Source organism: Ambystoma mexicanum, chromosome 1p, assembly GCF_040938575.1.
Source record: "Ambystoma mexicanum isolate Mex_15411 chromosome 1p, UKY_AmexF1_1, whole genome shotgun sequence".
Lineage (NCBI taxonomy): Eukaryota > Metazoa > Chordata > Amphibia > Caudata > Ambystomatidae > Ambystoma > Ambystoma mexicanum.
The window spans coordinates 1,394,577,463-1,394,598,436 of record NC_090921.1 but is presented as its reverse complement, the minus strand read 5'-3'; the positions used below and the strand labels follow the sequence as shown (position 1 = coordinate 1,394,598,436).

The window sequence follows — 20,974 nt, the reverse complement described above, 5'->3', positions numbered from 1 at the left end:
TTTCATGGCTTACTCCCTGTCGCTAATTTGCCTCCTCCTTATTCCTGTCCTGTTCAGCTCCAGTGCCTTTGCCTGGAACCTCGCTATCTAGTCTGTGGATCTCTTCCTTTGTACTCAGTTTCCTATCCTGGTTTCACTGTACCAGAACCCTGATCATTTAAAATGTTGCCCAGGATTCTTCACTAGCCCTGATTTGTCATTCGTACATCCTGAATTGATCCTGTTGGCTCTGCAGAAGATGTTTTCCCTCAATTGGGGGCTTTTCCTCAATACTTGCACCTGTCCTTTTTGGGTAGCCCCCTAACTCTGTTTGTGCAGCACTGCTAACGGATAGCGGGGTGGGTGCCTGGGGAGACAAGATTTACCCCTTCGACCCTAAACCATGCAAGAGAACGAAGGTAAGGCCTGTCGCTGACAGACAAGCATATATGTCCCCATGCTAACAAATGTAATAAATAAATAAATAAACATTATAATGGCAAAATGTGCATACATTATGATAAGGATTGATGATATTTTATTATGTGCACCACAATTCCACTTTCAAACAGAAATGTGCCTGTTTTATATGTAATTCAACGTCCATTAAATACATTGAAATGTGACCAAAATGTGTTTTGCGTTTTTGTTCTTTCTCAAGGACACCATAAGGCTTCAATTCGGGATTTAAAGAGCTTCAAAGTAAGACCGTGTCTTCTGCAGCCAACATTGGATAGAGTGGTAAGTGGTAAAAGTGCCAGTAAATCTGTTACCACCATTATTACTAGTCTGCCTAATTTTAGGTCACTGAAAATCAGCACTGAGCCTGCCGTCAGAATTAGCCCTGGCATAATTACTGCTGATGGAAATTGACCAACAAGTGGCATATTTAGCCACAGTGCTAATTCCTCCAGTGGAATTACCTCCAGAAACACTAATGCTAATTCTGCCATATTACAAGTGGAAATGCTGCGAAATGCCACCAAAAACACCAAAAACAGGCGGTAATTCCACCAAAAATGCAGTCATCTCCAGCTAAAGCTTGGAGGTAAAAGCATCCAGGTGATGGGAATCAAGCACATAATAGCCTCCGAAAGTGTATTTATGGCCCACACCTTCCCCAAACACACTTCCAAGTGACAAACAGCCGCAAGCAGACATTAATTCCTGCATCCACAACCTGTAGCTGATCATTCAGCTCCACATGTCAAGGCTGACAGGCTTTCTAATGGATTTGATTTGCTGTTCAGGGAATCTTCGCATTGTTGGTCAATGTCCGGAGGCATCCCTAGTCTGGTATTTGTCAGGCAGCTAAATGGGCTTCCCTGTACTTTTGTAAAGCATTATCGTCTGCATTGTTGAATCAGACAGCAGATCTGGATATGGTGTGAGTCAGGTGGCGGTAAAATGAATATTTCTTCTTCTTTTGCAAATACATCTTGCCATGTGAGCATTATAGAGTCTGCTTATTCTTTTAAGTGGTATTTCTCCAAATCCAGTCTATGGTTTTCTGCACATGTTGGAAGTAGGGTGAGAGAAGAAACATATGATTGAAAGTAATCCTTACTGCTCTGATTGCCACTCTTCCTCTTCACATTCCTTACATCATATCCACCCTCCCGAATGAAGGGGATGGCAATGGGTGGCAAATCAGCTTCAGGAAGATGCTGCCGTTTGCGTCCCTTTTTGTCCCTACTTGAGGTATTTGGAGTCTATTGTTCTCAGGCAGCGGAACGGTCAATATCTTGTGTCAGCGGTGGAATCCACCTCATGTAAAGACAGCAATTAGGAAGAATAGGATTAGATGTAATGAGGATCACCGGTAAACATTCTTAGCACTTAGTATGCTCATTAGAGATGTTTTTCTGAAACTTTAGTGTTCATATCGTCATCTGCAGATCTCAATGCATGATGCTTTCTAAATGTAGGGCTTGAATCTCAAAGGGCCGAGCATCTGAAAAGGATGCGAACAATGACTATTTTACAGATGACTGACTTTGATGTATGTCATTGTCAACAAATTCAGAAATTCAGAAAGGTTGCCCGGCATTTCCTGCGTCCAGCATTCCTTCTCTCCATGGATGCAATAGTATTGGTGCGCATCGCCAAGACGTTTAGGACGATTTTCCCGAATCAAAAGGTTCGCATGAACCTTTTGTTCTAAAAATGCTACCACCAAAGGTTCGAACACCAAAAGTTTGAACCTTTGGTGGTAGCATTATTTTAAAAAACAGGGACTGTGGTGTGTCCCCCGCATCGCCCCGCTCACTATACTTTATAGTATAGTGAGCGGGGGCTGCAGGGGAAACCACTGCAGCCTTCCGTTTAAAAATAAATAAAAAAGATAAGAAAAGGACCCTGCAGCGCCGGTTCCCGAACACGGAAGTGAAAGGGGACTGGCGCTGCAGGAACCCAGCCTATGTTGGGGGTGCGGGTGGGGGTGTGCTGAGGGTGTGGGTGAGGGAGTGTTATGGATGTGTTGTGTGTGTGGGTGTGAGTGTGTATGTGTGTTCGCATGAGAAAGGTGCAAACTTTTGGTAGTTTGCACCTTTCTCATGCGAACGATTTGCCCGCAGTAATTTCAGCCACGGGCAAATCACTTGGATTCGCCACGACTAATGCATTTATAGGTGTCCTGCACCTCCATGTGTGCTGGCAGAGCAATCCAACATGGCACATCTTGAAGGGCCTGTAATGATGAATAGACGAACAAAGGGATATGTATGTGTACTGTGGGATGTTTTTACCCATGCATAGAAGCCCTACCATAAAACTGTGCAGTACTGGCATGGAAAACATCATGATGGCCAGAACTCCCCAGAGAGTGCACAGGGAAAACATGAAGAATAGGCTGCCACCCATTTTTTTTTTAAGCACCGGAGGGCACTGCGTAAAACCACCATTGGGCTACACACACAGTAGCCTGAAACCATTGGGAATGGCAATGCTGATTGCCAAAAAAGCAACTCAGAACTGTGGGGAATTCATTTTCTTAATCCCAAAAATGGTTGCATTAACAGTACTCACCACTATCAGAAAGCCGGCGTTTTAAAACCACCAGTCTTTTGTGTAAAACTGAACAAATTAAACAAAACCAGGTCAAGGAAAGACTTGCTAAGAGGTGGAAGAATGTAAAACTATATTCTGAAATGACTTGAAGGAAGTAATTATTTAATGTATAGGTACAAATTGTCAGTTTGATTTGAATGTAGAAAACTGGGAACAAAAAGTGACATTTAGCTGAAACCTGGCTTAATGAAACTGGATTCTGCCTGACAACTACCCCCGACAGGAGAAACCTGTTCATCCACTCTTCCCAGGCCTAGCTGCATCCTGCTGCCCCTTGCCAAAAGGAGTTGTCACCTCTCTGATTAGATTACGGGTGGAGCACCTGGGAACTGGAAAGAACAGAACAATGCAACTTCCTTGACTCAGGCAAATGTTATATTGGGGGCGTCGTAAAAATAGCTTCCTCTTGGGAGAAACTGGGGGGCAGCTGTGCCTCTGTGAACAAGCTGACTTGGGGGAAGTGGATAAGCCAGTTATTCCACCCTGTGATGTCGGAAGCCACACCCCTTTTTGACCAGAGCATAATTTTAAAAAGATAGATAACTCATAGTGCGGACTTGTCAGAATTATATAAGTAATATCATTATTTTTGTGATTTTTCTGTGAACATTTTGAGAGGCATTAGGACCCTGTGGTGTATTCTGGGGGGTTGCTAGCGGAAAATAGGGTCTCACTCCAAATGTCTGCATGTTAAAAATCTGACACTTCATCAATTAATGTCCATACTCCTTGCGCACATGTGTGTAATTTTGGGTAAATGTCCGATATTGCAAAACCAGTTAAAAAGCGCAAAATGTTGTCATTTTTGAATGCAAGCCCCCAGGAAGATCAGAGGCGGGCAAGCATGGACCATAAGGAATATATAACGTGCACATGTAATTTCAACAAATTGTATATCTGGGAAAGATGTATTTGAATCAAATATAGATTTGTGGGCAAACTGACCAGGGGAGGATCCTCTGACCCATAAACAGACCTAATCATGATGACAATCCATTTCCTTCCCCCAATCATGGGAGAGGGGAGAATTAGGCCAATGACAAGTAGAGAGGGGTAGGCTTAGCTAGACCCAGGCACACACCCATTTTCAAAACACATAAAAAGAGACTGCTGGGACAGGTAGAGACATTCAATTCCATTTGCTGCGGAGCATGCTGACCGACGACTTCACATCCAGATATCCAGACTTCAAATCCATCAATCTCCAAAGACCAGAACTTTACTTCAGAATTTAAGAACTTAAAGCAAGGGCCTAAACCCACAAACTGAGAACTTTTCTCAGCAGGCATCAGCAACCTTAAAATCATTTGCAAACTATTCCACAGCCGGGCGAGCTGTTTGAATTCTTTTGCCAAGAACAATTGCCAGACACCAGACCAGAGATCCAGAGTGACCCAGACCGCTGTGAGCAGAACCAGAGAGCTGACCCAGATCACTGTGATGTGCCGAGACCAGAACCGGAGTCCAGTCCAAAACCTGACCAGATCCGTGGCGAGGCCTATTTCAAATTTATATTGTCAGTACCTAGCAGAACTGTGCAGAACCAATCTCTTAGTTAAAATAATCTAATCCAAACTATTTTAACCTAAGTAGAACAGCCTCCTAGAAATCGTGTCATCTGTCATTTTTAAAGCTGCACAACTGTCATCCGTCAATTCTGCAGCTGCAAGCTGTCACCTGTCATTTTGAGTTTTACTTTAAATCCAAAAATCTACCTTTATTAAATCGTCCGTATCTCTGGAACCGTTTGTGCTAGGAACGTGGTTTAACTTTCCTCTGAAAGCTTAGAATCTAAGCTTTCCAACAAGCCTAGAACCGACTTTTGCCGCAATCACGAGTCACTCACTCGCGAATTTACTACGATTTGCGATTTTGGCCAATTTCTCCACTTGTCAAAATAGCAGCTCCATTCTTTCCTTTGTTAAAATCCGTTTGCAACTTGGTAATAACTCATAGAGCATTGCTAAAGTGAGCCTGAACTAATACCAACACGCATCTCCCACTCACCCTGAATCTCTAGAGGGAATTAGAATCAGTAGGCACATTTTCCCATCCATTGCCATCACATTTAAAAGCATTTTGGGCCTGTGTTTCAAACTCCTACCTGTTTCCTCTAAGCTTGCTGGGGGGGAACTGAATTTTGTATTGTATTTGATTGCATTCCTGAGAACTGTGTGCTCCTCTTTCCATCTCCTTCCATTTCTTACATTGCATATGGGAGGGGGGTGAATTGCCAGAAAAAAAGTGATTATCTTATCTTTTGGTAAAATCATATCAAGTATTTCTGTACTGCATTTATTCCTCATTGCTTTTCCCTTGAAATCATAAAAGTATTTTTGCTACTTTATCCATCCTATGCTAACTCCTCATTGATTGTAAAGAAGTGTGCTAGTGCCAGATTACCCATTGTTGATCAACATCATATGTCTAAGTGTACTATCAGATATTAATTTATTATAAATTTATTTATATATTGTTTAAATTCTCAAATAAACCTTTTAATTTGCTCAGTGGGGTCAGGGGGATTCTAAGAGGGGGGTGTTATACAAGGATGGTCATCCAGAGTACTGAACTAGACATAAAAATACATTAATAAGGGTTTTCCTCAGCATCCCAGACTAGGCATTGACTTGGCTGTAGTGTTGATTGAATATCGCTTACAAAAGTGGGGGCTCGGAGCCGGGATATTCTGGGTTAGATTTACCATTTGTGCAGATTAATACAGTGTGCCAACTGACCAGATACACATATCCGGTTAGATCACCACGCTGTTTTACACTGTGAAAGCACCCCTCAAAGGAACGCTCTAAGGAAACGATCTGTTTTGCAAAATAAAATACAAACTTCTGTAAGTCAGGAAGGAACTCAAATTCCAGAATGACGACCTTGGTAGATATGAAAATAGCCAGAGAGCACTTCTTACATAAGCTATTTGTGAGAGGTGAGTGGACTCATCAGGACCAAACGGTCTGGCTGCAGGCAATCGCGCAACAGGTCACTGAAACAGGGTCAGATACATGGAGAGATCAGGGTCCATTACATGTGGCCCTGAGTGAATTATACATGGCTCCTAAAGTTAAAGATGAACACGACAAGATGGTTAGGATAGCGGCATATTTGTATCTATATATGGGAGCCATGCAGGACAAATGTGCTGAAGGCCAAGATCTGGCAAGTAGGCAACAGCTGGCGTTAGAAAAGGCCCAATCTGACCTGGTCTCTTCTGAGCAGAGGCTGCAGAGGAGCCAGGAGTCAGAAAATGATAGTAGGCAGTATATCATTAAAATAAAAGGGGACATGGATAGACTGCAACAGGAGAAGGCTGACCAGGATACCAGATTTCTGGCCTTGCAGAAGGAGTACCAAGAAGGTTTGGAGCCAGAAAAAGCTGGAGCAACAACTGGACTTCAACAGGGCATGCCAAGAGCAGGTAGCCACCCTGCAAATTCGATTAGACAGAGAGAAAGAGGAAAGCAATAAATTGATTCTGAAAGACCTGGATACCCAGGCAGAGTTTGATCAGGAGCGCCAGAAAGCTGGTGCCTTCCAAAGGCAAAGGGACGACCTGGCGGCACAGATGCAGGCTCTTAGTCAGGAAAGGGATACCTTAGGCCAGGAAGTCTGCCACTTACAAAAGTAAAATGGAAGAAAATCACCTGGCCCTCCAGGGACTGGGTGACCTCAAAAAAGAACACCAGAACTTGTTAGAGCACACCAGGAGGGTGGAGGATGCTCTGGCAAGAAAGGAGCAGGCCAATAGGGACACAGCTCAGGAGGTAACCCTCCTGCAGCAGAGACTGGCCCAGTACTCCAAGACCAATCAGGAGGCACAGAGAGAAAATGAGGCTCTCTGTCAGCACAATGATAAGATCCAGCAACAGGTAGAGATGCAGGAGAGACTGATAGAGTCTAGTAAGGCCTTAACTGAGGAACTGAAAGCGCAGGCTCTTGCATTGCAACAGGAAGCAGGGGCGGATAGAGATGAGGTTCGCTGGGAAAGAGAAACTCCTGAGCATAACCTCAGGAGCCCTAGTACCAGAGGCCTTCATCTCTCCCAGTCCCTGGACTCTGCCACCCCCATGTCCCCTCGCGCACATGAGCCCAGGGCCACGGGGATGGCAGATTACTATCCAGCTAGAAGTATGGGGCTCATAGGCCAGTACCTCCCAGGAATGGATGGGCGGGTATCGGGGTATGGGCAACCAAGCACAGTGCAATTTAGTGGGGAACCCCAGAAGAGTAGGCCCATTAAGGGCATCCTGAAAACCTCTGCCCAGTTAGGTCAGTGGGGGGGATACCCAGCAAATCCTGGTAGCAAGGAGGGAACTGAAGACTCCTCTGAGTGTCACAGGACACAGGAGACCAGGACCCCACATTCTGCCAGCCATTCCCAGGCCTGCAGAATCCGGGAAAACCTGGAAGATCAGACGGGCACCTCTGGGAGCAGCGCTTCTGAGTCGGAGGATGAATGGACCAGGGTTACCCGAACCAAAAAGGCCAATAAGGCAAAAAGGGCCTTGCTTAAGGACCCATTGAAACAAATAAAGGCAATCAGGAGTGTCATCACTCCTTATCATAAGAACGCCAAGTATTCCGTTTGGGAACACTTGGAGCTCTATGAGCAAATGATGGAGACTTTCCATTTGAAGGACAGCAGTAGCTGCATCCAGTACGTCAAATGGACATTCTCCCCAGAATACTCCAGTTTGTTTGCCGGGCTGGAGGACCAAAATCATTTAAGATGGTCCACCTATAAGGCGGCCATCTTGAAACATTTTTCTGTTCACAGAAATCCTCAAGAGGCTCGCAAGGCAGCCTACAATTTGCAATGTGGGGAGGATCAGGCCCCACAAGAGTTTGTGCAAGAATTAAAGCGTGCTTTTGCGCAGACCACCAGAAGGGTGCGCACGGATAGCAGAGAATTTATCAATATGTTTTTCCATGTCTTACCCAAATACATAATGACCCAGCTCGTGAGAGATTTTCATGAGAAAAGATCTTTAGACTGTGTCATTGAACAGGCTACCCGGATCTATGAGGTGCAGAAGCCCATAGAAAAAAAAAATAATGCGCCGAAAAACCCCAAAACCAACAGCACCCCTGCTGCTGCCAAGGTGGCAGAGGTAAAGGTTGCCCCCGTTTTAGATTTGGAGATGGGGGGCCTAAAAACCTGCCTGCAACAAATAATTCACAGCCCAGAAGGCCCTCAGGCCAGTCACAGACAGGGAGTCGAGGAGGTAGTCCCACAAATGGGGTCCCCCGCTCCCCTGACTATGTAAGTCCCCGCTACAAGGGAAACCGACCAATCCTGGGTTATGTGTGGACTCCTCCAGCCCAAGGGGGGGATCCAGCCAAGCACCTGACCCGGGGAACTTCCCTCCTAACTTCCCCCAGGAGGGCAGAAATTCTCCAAATCCTGGGCAGAACTTTTTCCCCAGGTATCCGCCCAATTTCCAGCCCCAAAATCATCCATCCTTCTTTCCCCAATTCCCTGAGCCCAGACAACCTAATCCGGGAGAGGGGAGGCCAAGGGTGGAGGGGTACCAAAATCTTCTCAACCAGGGGTACTACCAGAGAAGGGATAGCTACCCTTCCCGGGATCAGCCCAGGGGAGAAAATAGAGCCCCGTATCAGCCTGAGCAGGTTTCACAACTTGAGCGCCAGGTCCAAAATATGGCACGAGATCTGGGTCACATACTGAGGGTTCAACAGAACCCTCAGATGAGCATGCCACCGCAGAATGCCCCAAACTCTGGACCTGGTGCTCCAGAACAATGATGGGGGCAGCACCCTGATAACCCACCGGTTCCCAGGGAGGAGGCACAAGGGGAAGGGGGGTGTAAAGCCTTGGAGCAAGCATACTTCCCAACTTGTAAACAGCCCCTGGAAAACCAGGAACCGGAAACAAAATCTCCTACCCCCGAAAGTCTGCCACCCAAGGAGCAGAGAGGAGGTAGGAGAAACAAAGGACCCAAAAAGACCCACTTTGTGGAGGAGGTACAGGTCTTCCAATTTGAGGGAGGGGGATCCTCAGAAGATCCTGGGAAAAGGATCTTCTCCTTCAGAGATGGAGGAACTCCTCCCAAGGAAAAATGGGTCCCAAGGGATTCCAATCCAGACTGGGGAGATGTGGAGACTGAGCTACCGCCGCCCATCATCTCATCCCAGAACCGACGATACCAAAATCCCAAGGGTCAAACCCATCCTGATGACTGCCTCCAAAAAGGGCGGGCGGCCCAGAACCGGAACCAGGGGAACCCACAATGGCTCTGATCTCCAGTTGCCAACTTTTTCTTTCAGATTCCCAAGGCTCTCCACAGAATTCTGCCCAAATCTCTTCGCTAGCAATGTCCAAAACCAGAAAGTTAGCCCACCAGTTGTCCAAAAATGTGCATTATCTGTGCCCCGTTGAGGAGAAGGAGGGAAGATACTATGCCCCGGTACAAGTACAGGGGCAGGGTACAATTTTGGCACTGGTGGACACTGGATCCCAAGCTACCCTTCTGTCCAAAAGGGCCTTTGAGGAACTAAATGCAGGAAGGGGGGAGAATTACCGAATTCCTCTCACCTCTCTTCCTGGACAACTGCAGAACTTTGACGGGAAGGAAATTCCCGTTGAGGGGACTGCAGACTTGGACATTAAAATTGGGTGACACAAGGTGAAACACCCGGTCATAGTAGTGACTCCAGAGGGCACCCCTTGTTTACTAGGGAATGACCTCCTGAGAAGGTTGTCACCCCTAATAGATTGTGTAAACAAGGTCCTCTGGACCCAGACTAGCCGACCAATAAAATTAAAACAGAGTGTCAACCATGTTAGTTTAAACCGCACCTGCCACATGGTCGAACAAAAATCTGACCAAGTAGAATTTCACTTCCAGAACAACCAAATTCCAGACGTGAAAGTGATAGCAGTAGAACAACAGACTGGTGGTGGGGGGTCCTCTCTATTTCTGAAAATCAACCTTCCTTCCAGTTTAAGGTGGTATTCCACACTGGAAGGAAACACCCTGAAATTCTTTACTAATCCACAATCAGAAACTCCCACTCCTATAGTCCAGAAAGATGTGAAATCAGCTCAGAGCCTGGCTGATATTCAGCAAATTGGAGAGCAGTTGTTCATCCCTGTTCAGTTAAATGATGGGAAGGACTCTGTTCTCGCTCGAGTGTGTGTGAACAACGGTAAGAGCTTCATCAGCGAAGCCATGTTCCGCCAACTCCCAAAAGATCCAGCCATTCCCACATTCAAACTGCTAGACAAATGGGAAATGGACCTGGAAGCACCTAATTCCAAACATCTCCTGCCAAACATCTCCTGCCAAGCAACAAGAGCATAGTCCATAATTGTTGGGTCGGGCGAGATGTCACTGCCGCCTTTTACTTAGGCAGTGACATTCTCAATCGCTTTGCCATTAGTTTGGACCTAATAAACTTCAAAGCTTGGTCCCGATTAGCGGATAATCCCATGGGCTTTGATGATCCAGAAAAAGCATTTAGGTCAGCTCAATTGCTACCTTATGCAGTTGAAATTCAGATCAAAGAGGAAGTCACCATCCCAGAAAGGACCCGAAAATTCTCCCTGGAAGTGAAAGTTAAAAGAGGACAAAAATTGAAAAACCCTGATGCTTATATCCATCTAAATGCTTCTCTCCAACAGCAAGGGTTAGGGGTAAACCCAACACCATTAGTCAACATAGAACATGACACCATTCCAATAGAGGTGGATAACAGCGACTTAAAGAGTATTACTCTAGCCGCAGGCACCATTATTGGAATGGCGGTTGATGACCGACATTTCTCCATTGATTTAGGAAATGAACTGTTAGGACCGATCCCCAAGGACTGTTTTGACAGTGACAGTGAGGACAATACAACACCAGACAGGATTTTCACCCGGCATGGGGGGAACTTCCTGGTGTACACTTCTTGCCCTTATGGTAAGGAAGATGTGACTTGTGACTTCAGGAGGGATGAGGTGATTTTCCAGGTCCATGAGGGCTGCCTTTCCCACCTGAAGCCTCCTGTCCAAATCAGCACTCTGACCAGGGACTTCTCCACCCAGCTGGAGGAGGCCGCTGAGATAGCCAAACCAGAAGTCTTTCTAGGCTTCAGGCAGATGGTGGAAGAGAGAGTCAACCTAGCTGATGCCTGTGTGACTCTGGAACAGAAGCAAAAGTTGAAACAAGTTTTCTTGGATTTCCAAGATCTCTTTGCGGTAGACTCATATGACTGTGGTCGCACCGACATCCACACCACAACAATTCCCACGGACCCTGGAATGACTCCAGTGTTTGTGAAGCAATATTGCTTGCCTCTCACATCCATGGAGTCCCTTACTGAAATAATTAAGAACCTTGAGTCCCGGGGAATAATCCGTCCAGTCCACAGCACTTTCAATAATCCGGTGCTGGGAATATTGAAGCCAAACGGCCAGTGGAGATTCTGCGCCGACCTTAGGGAGCTCAAAAAACGGGTCCATACTTCCCGATGGCCTCTGCCCTACATTGACCCGGGGCTGGCCCAGATTCAGGGGTCACAGGTATTCACAGCAATAGACCTGACCAATGGATACTGGACCATGCCTGTCAGTAGGGAGGACCAATACAAACTGGCTTTTACCTTTGGGGGCCAGCAGTACACATGGACCCGGACTCCCTTCGGATACCTCAACTCCGGCAATGAATTCAACATTTTCCTACATAAGGCCATGCCCGACCTGGGTGCGAGGGGTAACCTGGCTTATGTAGATGATGCCCTCATCAAAAGTTCATCTGTGGAGGAAGACATAGCAGAGATCTGTTATGTTCTGACACAGTTGAGGGCCGCCGGAGCAAAACTTTCCTTTCGAAAGCACAGTGGTGTAGAACCCGTGTTAATTTCTTGGGGCATGAGATTACTCCTCAGGGCCTCTGTCCCCAAGAAAAGAAAGTGGAAGCACTTCAAAAGCTGAAAGACCCTACAACTCTGCGGGAACTAAGGAGCCTCCTGGGACTGACTAATTACAGCAGAAAGTTCATTGAAGGCTACGCAGAGATCACTAGACCCCTGATTCATCTCTTGAAGGGGGGGTCAAGTGGGAATGGGGTCCAGAACAATCCGAGGCGGTAAGACAACTCAAAAGAAGCCTCTCACAAGCGCCTTGCCTAGCTTACCCTGTCAGAAACAAGGAGTTCTTCCTGGAGACGGGGTTCTCTAATACGTGCTTGACGGCAGTATTATACCAAAAGCAAGACAAGGTCAATAAAGTAATCTCCTATGCGAGCAAAACTTTATCCTCTGTGGAGGAAAAATTCAACGATTGTGAGAAGGCACTCCTGGCAACGGTGTGGGCATTGAAGAATTACCACCCGTTTATCCAGGGGGAACACATCATAGTGTAGACTCCACACCAGCCTCTGTAATATCTCCAAAGTGACAGAATCCGGGCCGGAAATGTGAGTAATTCCCGAATTACTTCCTGGATTCTGTCAATGCAAGGCTTTCCTGTGGAGGTCAGATATGGCCAAAACAAGAAGAGTCCACTCGCGCAAGGTCTGGCTGACTTGCATGATGGTGCCAGAGAAAACTGTCTCGAGGACGAAAGTCTAAAAATCAAGGACAACATGGAGGCATACCTTAATTCCCCACACAAAGTCTTTGAAGAAGACAAGTGTGAGGGAATGCCCACTGTCTATGTGTATGGATGCTCTTACCATGTTGACAACGACGGGGAGAAAGAACTGGTGGCTGGCGTAGGGAATGCATGGGTGAAGGAGTTCCCAGAACCCTCTGCTGGATACAAAATTGGTCCCCGAAGTAGTCAGGTGGCAGAATTGATGGCTGTGCATCAGGCCATCCTCACTGCTGTACAGCATCAACTCCACGAACTGGTCATAATCACAGATTCGGATTATGTACGGAACGGGTTCGTGGAGCACTTGGTCAACTGGAAAACCAGAGGCATGTTATGCGCTAATAACAAACCCCTGAAACATGGGAAGTTAATCCAAAATATTGATGATCTGGTCACATCGAATGGGATGACCATCTACTGGAAAAAGATCAAGGGTCATTCCAAAGTAGAGGGACCAGACAAAACTGGAAATTACTTAGCTGATCAGCTGGCCAAAACAGGGGCCATCCAAGGGGATCTAATAGAAATAGAGTCCCTATTGGGGGAAATCCAGGTCACTGCTATCACTAGGTCCCAGACAAATGTTCACAATGATCTTTCAACTGCACAATGGAGTAAGGAGACCCCTGATGCTGATTTAATTACAGCTCAGAAGGGGGATCCAATTATTGGTAAGTTTTACCAACACCTTGAGGACCCTGAGAACTTTCCCCTGACTGATACCGATTACATTGGGAAAGAGGACCTAAGAGTGTTGATGAAATGTCCAAAAATGTTCCGAATCCAAGACGGTTTGCTGGTAAGGAAATCCAAAGCTGGCCACGATCAGTGGGTGGTTCCTACCTCATTCCGCAGCCTGATGTTAAGTCACGCCCATGATGCGGCCGCCGCCGGTCATAGGGGGTTTCGCACAACACTGGAAATCTTAAGAGAGGTTGCATACTGGCCACACATGGGGCAGGACCTCGACCAATACTTGAAGGGGTGTCTTGTGTGTGCACAATTTCAGCCATCATCCCTCACACACCGTGCGCCTCTCCAAAAGAGGGGGATGAAACTGCCATGGTCAGATTTGCAGATCGACTTTGTAGGCCCTGTAATCCGCTCGTCTAGAGGAAACAAGTACATGTTGACCGTTACATGCTTGTTTACCAAGTGGGTGGAATGTCTCCCAGCCCCAAACTGCAAGGCAGAAACAGCAGCTGCCCTGATGATTAACCACATCTTTTCCCGTTTTGGTCTACCTCAAAGGATTGAGTCAGACAGGGGTAGCCACTTCACCAGTGAAGTAATGACAAAGATGTGGGAGATACTGGGGGTTAAAAGGAAGCTACACATTGCTTACAGGCCTGGTTCTTCTGGAGCAGTAGAACGCTACAACCGGACAATTGTGAGCATCTTAAAAAAGTTTGTGGCAGATTCTGGGCCAAGTTGGGATATCCCATTACCTCTGGTCCTAATGGCCATCAGATCTACCCCTTCATCTGCAACTAAAATGTCACCATTTGAGTTGATGACGGGACGCAAGATGGTGCTTCCCCAGCATTTGCTCTACAGAACCCAAGAGCAAACGTTGATAAATGCCTCCACAACTCATGAGTATGTGGAGAATTTAAGGAAACACCTTCAGCATGCTTTTGCCTATGCTCAGCGGAATCTAGAAAGATCAGCCGAGAGCATGAAGACCCACTATGATTTAAAAACTACCCGAAAGGAATATAAGGTGGATGATCGGGTCTATCTATACAATTTCCAAAGGAACCAGGCCAAACAGCAAAAATTCTTGCCTACATGGAAGGGACCGTTTGAAATTATAGACAAAATCTCCCCTGTGGCCTACAAGATCCGCATCCCCAAAGGCAGTTTGGTGGAAGGGGAAGACAAGTGGGTACATATAAATCAGCTAAAGTGGTGCCATCCCAGGCACACTCTGCAACAACTGGAGGAGTCCTCTGCAATGCCAGAGGGGACTGCTCCAGATTAATTCAGTTCCAACCCTAAAATATCCCACATATAGTCTCTAAAATATTATACTCTTGTAAGCCACTGTCTTTGAATGATAACTTGTATCTCAAAAGTAAAATGTTAGGTATGTTAAAGTATAAAATGTATATGTCTGCCACACCATTAGTAGTGATGGAAAAATGTATACGAATAGGTATTGCCGCTTTGCTTTATCATCCTAGGAGAGATGAAACCATGGAGACTGACCAAGGAGGACGACCGGGGACCGGGAGCAGAGACCCGAGGGGCCCAGGGTACCGCCCAATCCTCCCATCAGGACCAGCAAGGAGAACTGATTGATCGACTGGAGGGAGGAAAAGATGCTGAACTGTGCCATCCATGGAATTGGAAGAAGAGGAGGCGAACATCCCAGATCTTGCGAGTTCCATCAGCGAAAGGACAGAATGGCCATCGCAAGAGGGGGGGCTTGTGGGATGTTTTTACCCATGCATACAAGCCCTACCATAAAACTGTGAAGTACTGGCATGGAAAACATCATGATGGCCAGAACTCCCCAGAGAATGCACAGGGAAAATATGAAGAATAGGCTGCCACCCATTTTTGCCTATGTTGTGAGCACAGGAGGGCACTGCCTAAAACCACCATTGGGCTACACACACAGTAGCCTGAAACCATTGGGAATGGCAATGCTGATTGCCAAAAAAGCAATTCAGAACTATGGGGAATTCATTTTATTAATCCCAAAAATGGTTGCATTACCAGTACTCACCACTATCAGAAAGCCGGCGTTTTAAAACCACCAGACTTTTGTGTAAAACTGAACAAATGAAACAAAACCAGGCCAAGGAAAGACTTGCTAAGAGGTGGAAGAATGTAAAACTATATTCTGAAATGACTTGAAGGAAGTAATTATTTAATGTATAGGTACAAATTGTCAGTTTGATTTGAATGTAGAAAACTGGGAACAAAAAGTGACATTTAGCTGAAACCTGACTTAATGAAACTGGATTCTGCCTGACAACTACCCCCGACAGGAGAAACCTGTTCAGCCACTCTTCCCAGGCCTAGCTGCATCCTGCTGCCCCTTGCCAAAAGGAGTTGTCACCTCTCTGATTAGATTACGGGTGGAGCACCTGGGAACCTGAAAGAACAGAACAATGCAACTTCCTTGACTCAGGCAAATGTTATATTGGGGGCGTCGTAAAAATAGCTTCCTCTTGGGAGAAACTGGGGGGCAGCTGTGCCTCTGTGAACAAGCTGGCTTGGGGGAAGTGGATAAACCAGTTATGCCACCCTGTGATGTGGGAAGCCACACCCCTTTTTGACCAGAGCATAATTTTAAAAAGATAGATAACTCATAGTGCGGACTTGTCAGAATTATATAAGTAATATCATTATTTTTGTGATTTTTCTGTGAACATTTTGAGAGGCATTAGGACCCTGTGGTGTATTCTGGGGGGTTGCTAGCGGAAAATAGGGTCTCACTCCAAATGTCTGCATGTTAAAAATCTGACACTTCATCAATTAATGTCCATACTCCTTGCGCACATGTGTGTAATTTTGGGTAAATGTCCGATATTGCAAAACCAGTTAAAAAGCACAAAATGTTGTCATTTTTGAATGCAAGCCCCCAGGAAGATCAGAGGTGGACAAGCATGGACCATAAGGTATATATAATGTGCACATGTAATTGCAACCAATTGTATATCTGGGAAAGATGTATTTGAATCAAATATAGATTTGTGGGCAAACTGACCAGGGGAGGATCCTCTGACCCATAAACAGACCTCATCATGATGACAATCCATTTCCTTCCCCCAATCATGGGAGAGGGGAGAATTGGGCCAATGACAAGTAGAGAGGGGCAGGCTTAGCTAGACCCAGGCACACACCCATTTTCAAAACACATAAAAAGAGACTGCTGGGACAGGTAGAGACATTCAATTCCATTTGCTGCGGAGCATGCTGACCGACGACTTCACATCCAGATATCCAGACTTCAAATCCATCAATCTCCAAAGACCAGAACTTTACTTCAGAACTTAAGAACTTAAAGCAAGGGCCTAAACCCACAAACTGAGAACTTTTCTCAGCAGGCCTCCGCAACCTTAAAATCATTTGCAAACTATTCCACAGCCGGGCGAGCTGTTTGAATTCTTTTGCCAAGAACAATTGCCAGAGACCAGACCAGAGATCCAGAGTGACCCAGACCGCTGTGAGCAGAACCAGAGAGCTGACCCAGATCACTGTGAAGTGCCAAGACCAGAACCGGAGTCCAGTCCAAAACCTGACCAGATCTGTGGCGAGGCCTATTTCAAATTTATATTGTGAGTACATAGCAGAACTGTGCAGAACCAATCTCTTAGTTAAAATAATCTAATCCAAACTATTTTAACCTAAGTAGAACAGCCTCCTAGAAATCGTGTCATCTGTCATTTTTAAAGCTGCACAACTGTCACCCGTCAATTCTGCAGCTGCAAGCTGTCACCTGTCATTTTGAGTTTTACTTTAAATCCAAAAATCTACCTTTATTAAATCGTCCGTATCTCTGAAACCGTTTGTGCTAGGAGCGTGGTTTCTCCAGCATGGGGTCTGGCATGGATTCACATGCTCATGAATATGCCCCGTCGTCAGGCTGGGAATCCTCGGTAAAGAAAAAAACAGTATCAGTTTCGTTTCTGATCTGTCTTTCGTAGTAGTAACCAATCACTGGTCTCTGCGTCATACTGACCACAGCCAATGACTGCCCTCTACCTAAGCACCGCCTCTGGCAGCCATCTTCAGATTTTTACCGCACGCTCATGTGTTGGGATCCTCGTGCTATTGCTCTCGAGCGTTAGTGCTATTTTTTCACGTTTTTTGCTCAAAAACTTCGTTTTTTCGGTCAAAAGAGCCTCAAGCTCCACCGACTCTCCATCCGATCAACGGGGACCCGTGTCGGATTCGTCTGCGCCCCTCAAGGGTGAAGATTTCGTCGAGCTACGCTTTGGAGGACTCCAGAAGCTTCTCAGGCCCGGACATGGCCCAGGAGAAGGGAAGCTCGACGCCCGGAAAGCTGTTCAGGGTCTGCCCTGGATGCCAGCTGCAGAACGTCTTTAAGGAGGACGAACACTCCTTTTGTCTCTACTGCTTACATGAGGACAAGACGCACGTGGAGAAGGACTGTGCGTTTTGCGGCAATATGTCAGAGCGGACCATGAAGGACCGCCATCAACGTCTCGCCAACTGGCTGGAAGGGAAGAGCCCGTCAGGCGAGAAGAAGAGGAAGAAATCCGAGCGGTCTTCTAAGACCTTTGAGGACGCCCCGGCGACGGGGGTCCAACACAAGGCCAAGCACCGCGAGTCCGCTGGCACCGGGAGCGCCGAACGGTCGGGCTCTACGGGCGCCAGGCAGGGCGCACCCTCCCCGGCACCTTCAACTACGAGCCAACGCTCTGGGTCGGGTAAGAGGAAGGGCGAGCACCCGGTGGAGCTCCTGGAGAGGCCCCGGTCGAGCTCGAAGGCCCCATCGGAGGGGGAGCGAGGCAGTGTCCCCCCCCTCAAGGATAAGGCAGTGAGCGCACCTAAGGTGGTGAAGGCCTTAATCCATCCGGCCAAGCCCTCTATCGATACTGTCGCGGCGACCCTGGCTCAGCCTGTGGAGGCTACACCAGTGGTGGCGACCTCGGGGCTCAGAGTCTCCCTGCCACCTCGGAGGGAGTCCTCTTTTGTGCCCATCGATAGGACCCCCGTGAAATCCCCGGCGGGGAAGAAAAAGGGGGGCCAGGGCGTCGTCGTAGATTCGGCTTCAACCTCGGAGGAAGAGCTGATCGAGGTCTTAAGCCACGGCCTTGGCGTGGAAGAAGACCGGCCCGTCGGGATGGATCCCGACGCGGGTGACGACGACATCGTCGAGGGTGCCGACGGGGCCCCTGATCGCCCGTCGGATTCCCCTCTGCCAGCGCCGCAAGACAACTCGGCGGCCATTTTGTTGGCTATACAGTCCTTATGCTCAGAGATAAGGACGAGACTACCGTTGCCGACGGAGGAACCTCTCCTGTCGGGGGATCCTGAACCGGGACCTTCTGCCGTTCCCCCGCCCAAGAAAAGAAGGATTCACCCTCCACCTCCTTTTCAGCCGTCGCGCACCGTCCAGCCCTCCTCCCCGTCCACCCGAGGGGATGATACGGGGACTGACACGGCAGCGACGGGTACGGACGACGAGGTATACGACGAGGATCTACCGTCGTCACCTCCCACCAGGGCTTCTCCGCCCGACGAGATTGGTTCGTTCCACTCCATGATCGCCAGGGCATCCGAGCTTTTCCAACTCTGCCCTGAGGAGAAGAAAAAGGAAGGATTCCTTTATCAACGGCGCGAGGCCAAGAGGAAGACGGTCCTCGCGGTGCCTCTACTGGACGACACCCCCTGTCGTAGCGGGCCTCCTCAAGAACCCTTCCACTACGCCAGCTAGAAGAGACCGGTACGAGAAGAAGTACCGGGTCCCGGACGCGGCCCCCCTGTGCCTCCGGGCGCAGCCTACCCCGGACTCCGTCGTCTCCGCGGCGGCCAGGAAGAAAGCGGGGGGGGGGTGCGGCCTCCACATCGACTTACCCACCGGACGGCGAGGGAAAGAAATTGGACACTATGGGACGCAGGGTCATCTCGTCTGCAGCGACGACGATTAAAGCGGCCAACGCCTTGGCTATCGTGGCCCGCTACGACAGGGAGCTATGGTACAAACTGGCTCCCCTGCTGGACTTCCTACCGGACGACAAGAGGGCGGATGCCCTGGAGATCCTACAGGAAGGTGAGGTGGCGTCGGACCACGCCATCACTATTGCGACGGACATCGCCGACACTGGGTTTCGCCAGTTGGGCAACGGCGTGTGCCTTAGGCGGCGTGGATGGCTCAAGGCTACGGACTTCCGTCAAGATGTACAGACCAGAGTCCTGGACATGCCGTTCGATGGGAACAACCTGTTTGGGAAAACAGTGGACGATTCCCTTCAGGCCATTAAAGCGGACACTGAGACGGCCCGGGCCCTTGGGGTTCTGCAGCAACGACGGACGCCCTTTCGGAGCAGCGGAGGCAAGGGCGCCTCCAAAGGTTCCGGCGGCGGTTTCTCCACCTACCGTCAAGCGGCCCGCTCGTCGTCTCAGGAGGCCTACAGAGGACGAGGCAAGTCTGGCGGACCCCGCCGTCGTCGCCAAGGAGGTCAAGGCGGCAAAGCCTCGTCGAAACAGGATTGAACCGACCGTGGGGTCGGGCCCCCACCAATGCACCCCGGTGGGAGGCCGGCTGGCGAGCTTCGTCAGCGTGTGGGAGTCCATCTCCACCGACCGTTGGGTGCTGGACGCCTTAGCCCGGGGCCATGCGCTCGAGTTTCAAAGAAGGTGCCCGCGCGTCCCCCCCGTGGCCAGAAAAGAGCTTCACGTCCCTCAGCTTCTCCGGGAGGTAAGGGCGATGCTCAGGAAGGGCGCCATCGAACTCGTCCCAAAGAGGCTTCGGGGCTCCGGAGTTTACTCGAGATACTTCCTCGTGAAGAAGAAGACGGGAGGATGGCGCCCCATCCTAGACCTGCGACGTCTGAACAAATTCATCAAGGCGCAGAAGTTCCGGATGGTCACCCTCCAGCACGTCCTGGGTCAGCTGGAGGAAGGAGACTTCCTGTCGTCGTGGGATTTGGAGGATGCCTACTTCCATATTCCCATCCTAAAGGGGCACCGAAAATTCCTCAGGTTTGTGGTCCAAGGGCGTCACTACCAGTTCAAAGCCCTCCCCTTCAGACTACGGTCGGCACCCAGTGTATTCACCAAGTGCCTTGCACCGGTGGCGGCGCAGCTGCGCCGCGAGGGGATCCACGTCTACCCCTACCTGGACGACTGGCTCATCCGGGCCAAGACGAGGGAGCTCGCCGTGGAGCACACGGCAAGGACCATCCAACTTCTCACGGACCTGGGATTCTCTGTGAACTACGCCAAGTCCCACCTGGTACCCGCGCAAAACGCACTGTTTCTGGGAGCGAAGCTCGACAGAGTGTCCCTTCTGGCCTCCCCGTCGGAGGAAAGGACCAGGTCCATCCTGGGCAAGGTACAGCGGATGTTGGCTTCCGACGCGGCCAAGGTGAGGTCCATCAAGTCCCTCCTCGGAATGATGTCTTCTTGCATCTACCTCATTCCCATGTGCAGGCTCCGGATGCGCCCGTTGCAGGAGTTCCTGGACGCGCGCTGGATCCAAACGACGGGCGGCTTCGAGGAGAGGATCACACTCGACGAGAGTTTCCGCCGCGCGGTCCGGTGGTGGGGCACCCGCGCGCATCTGACGGCGGGCATGGACTTCCAGACCCCAGACCACCAGGAGACAGT

General features: G+C 48.7%; 1 long non-coding RNA gene across 1 annotated transcript in view; it reads left to right on the top strand.

Annotated features, from left to right (window-relative positions):
- The first annotated feature begins 474 nt into the window (after positions 1-474).
- LOC138454855 (uncharacterized) overlaps positions 475-20,974 on the top strand; it is a 37,031-nt gene continuing 16,531 nt past the window's right edge. Inside the window, exon 1 of the long non-coding RNA XR_011261516.1 lies at positions 475-720. This is a non-coding gene — a long non-coding RNA (uncharacterized lncRNA). The remainder of the gene's footprint in view (positions 721-20,974) is intronic.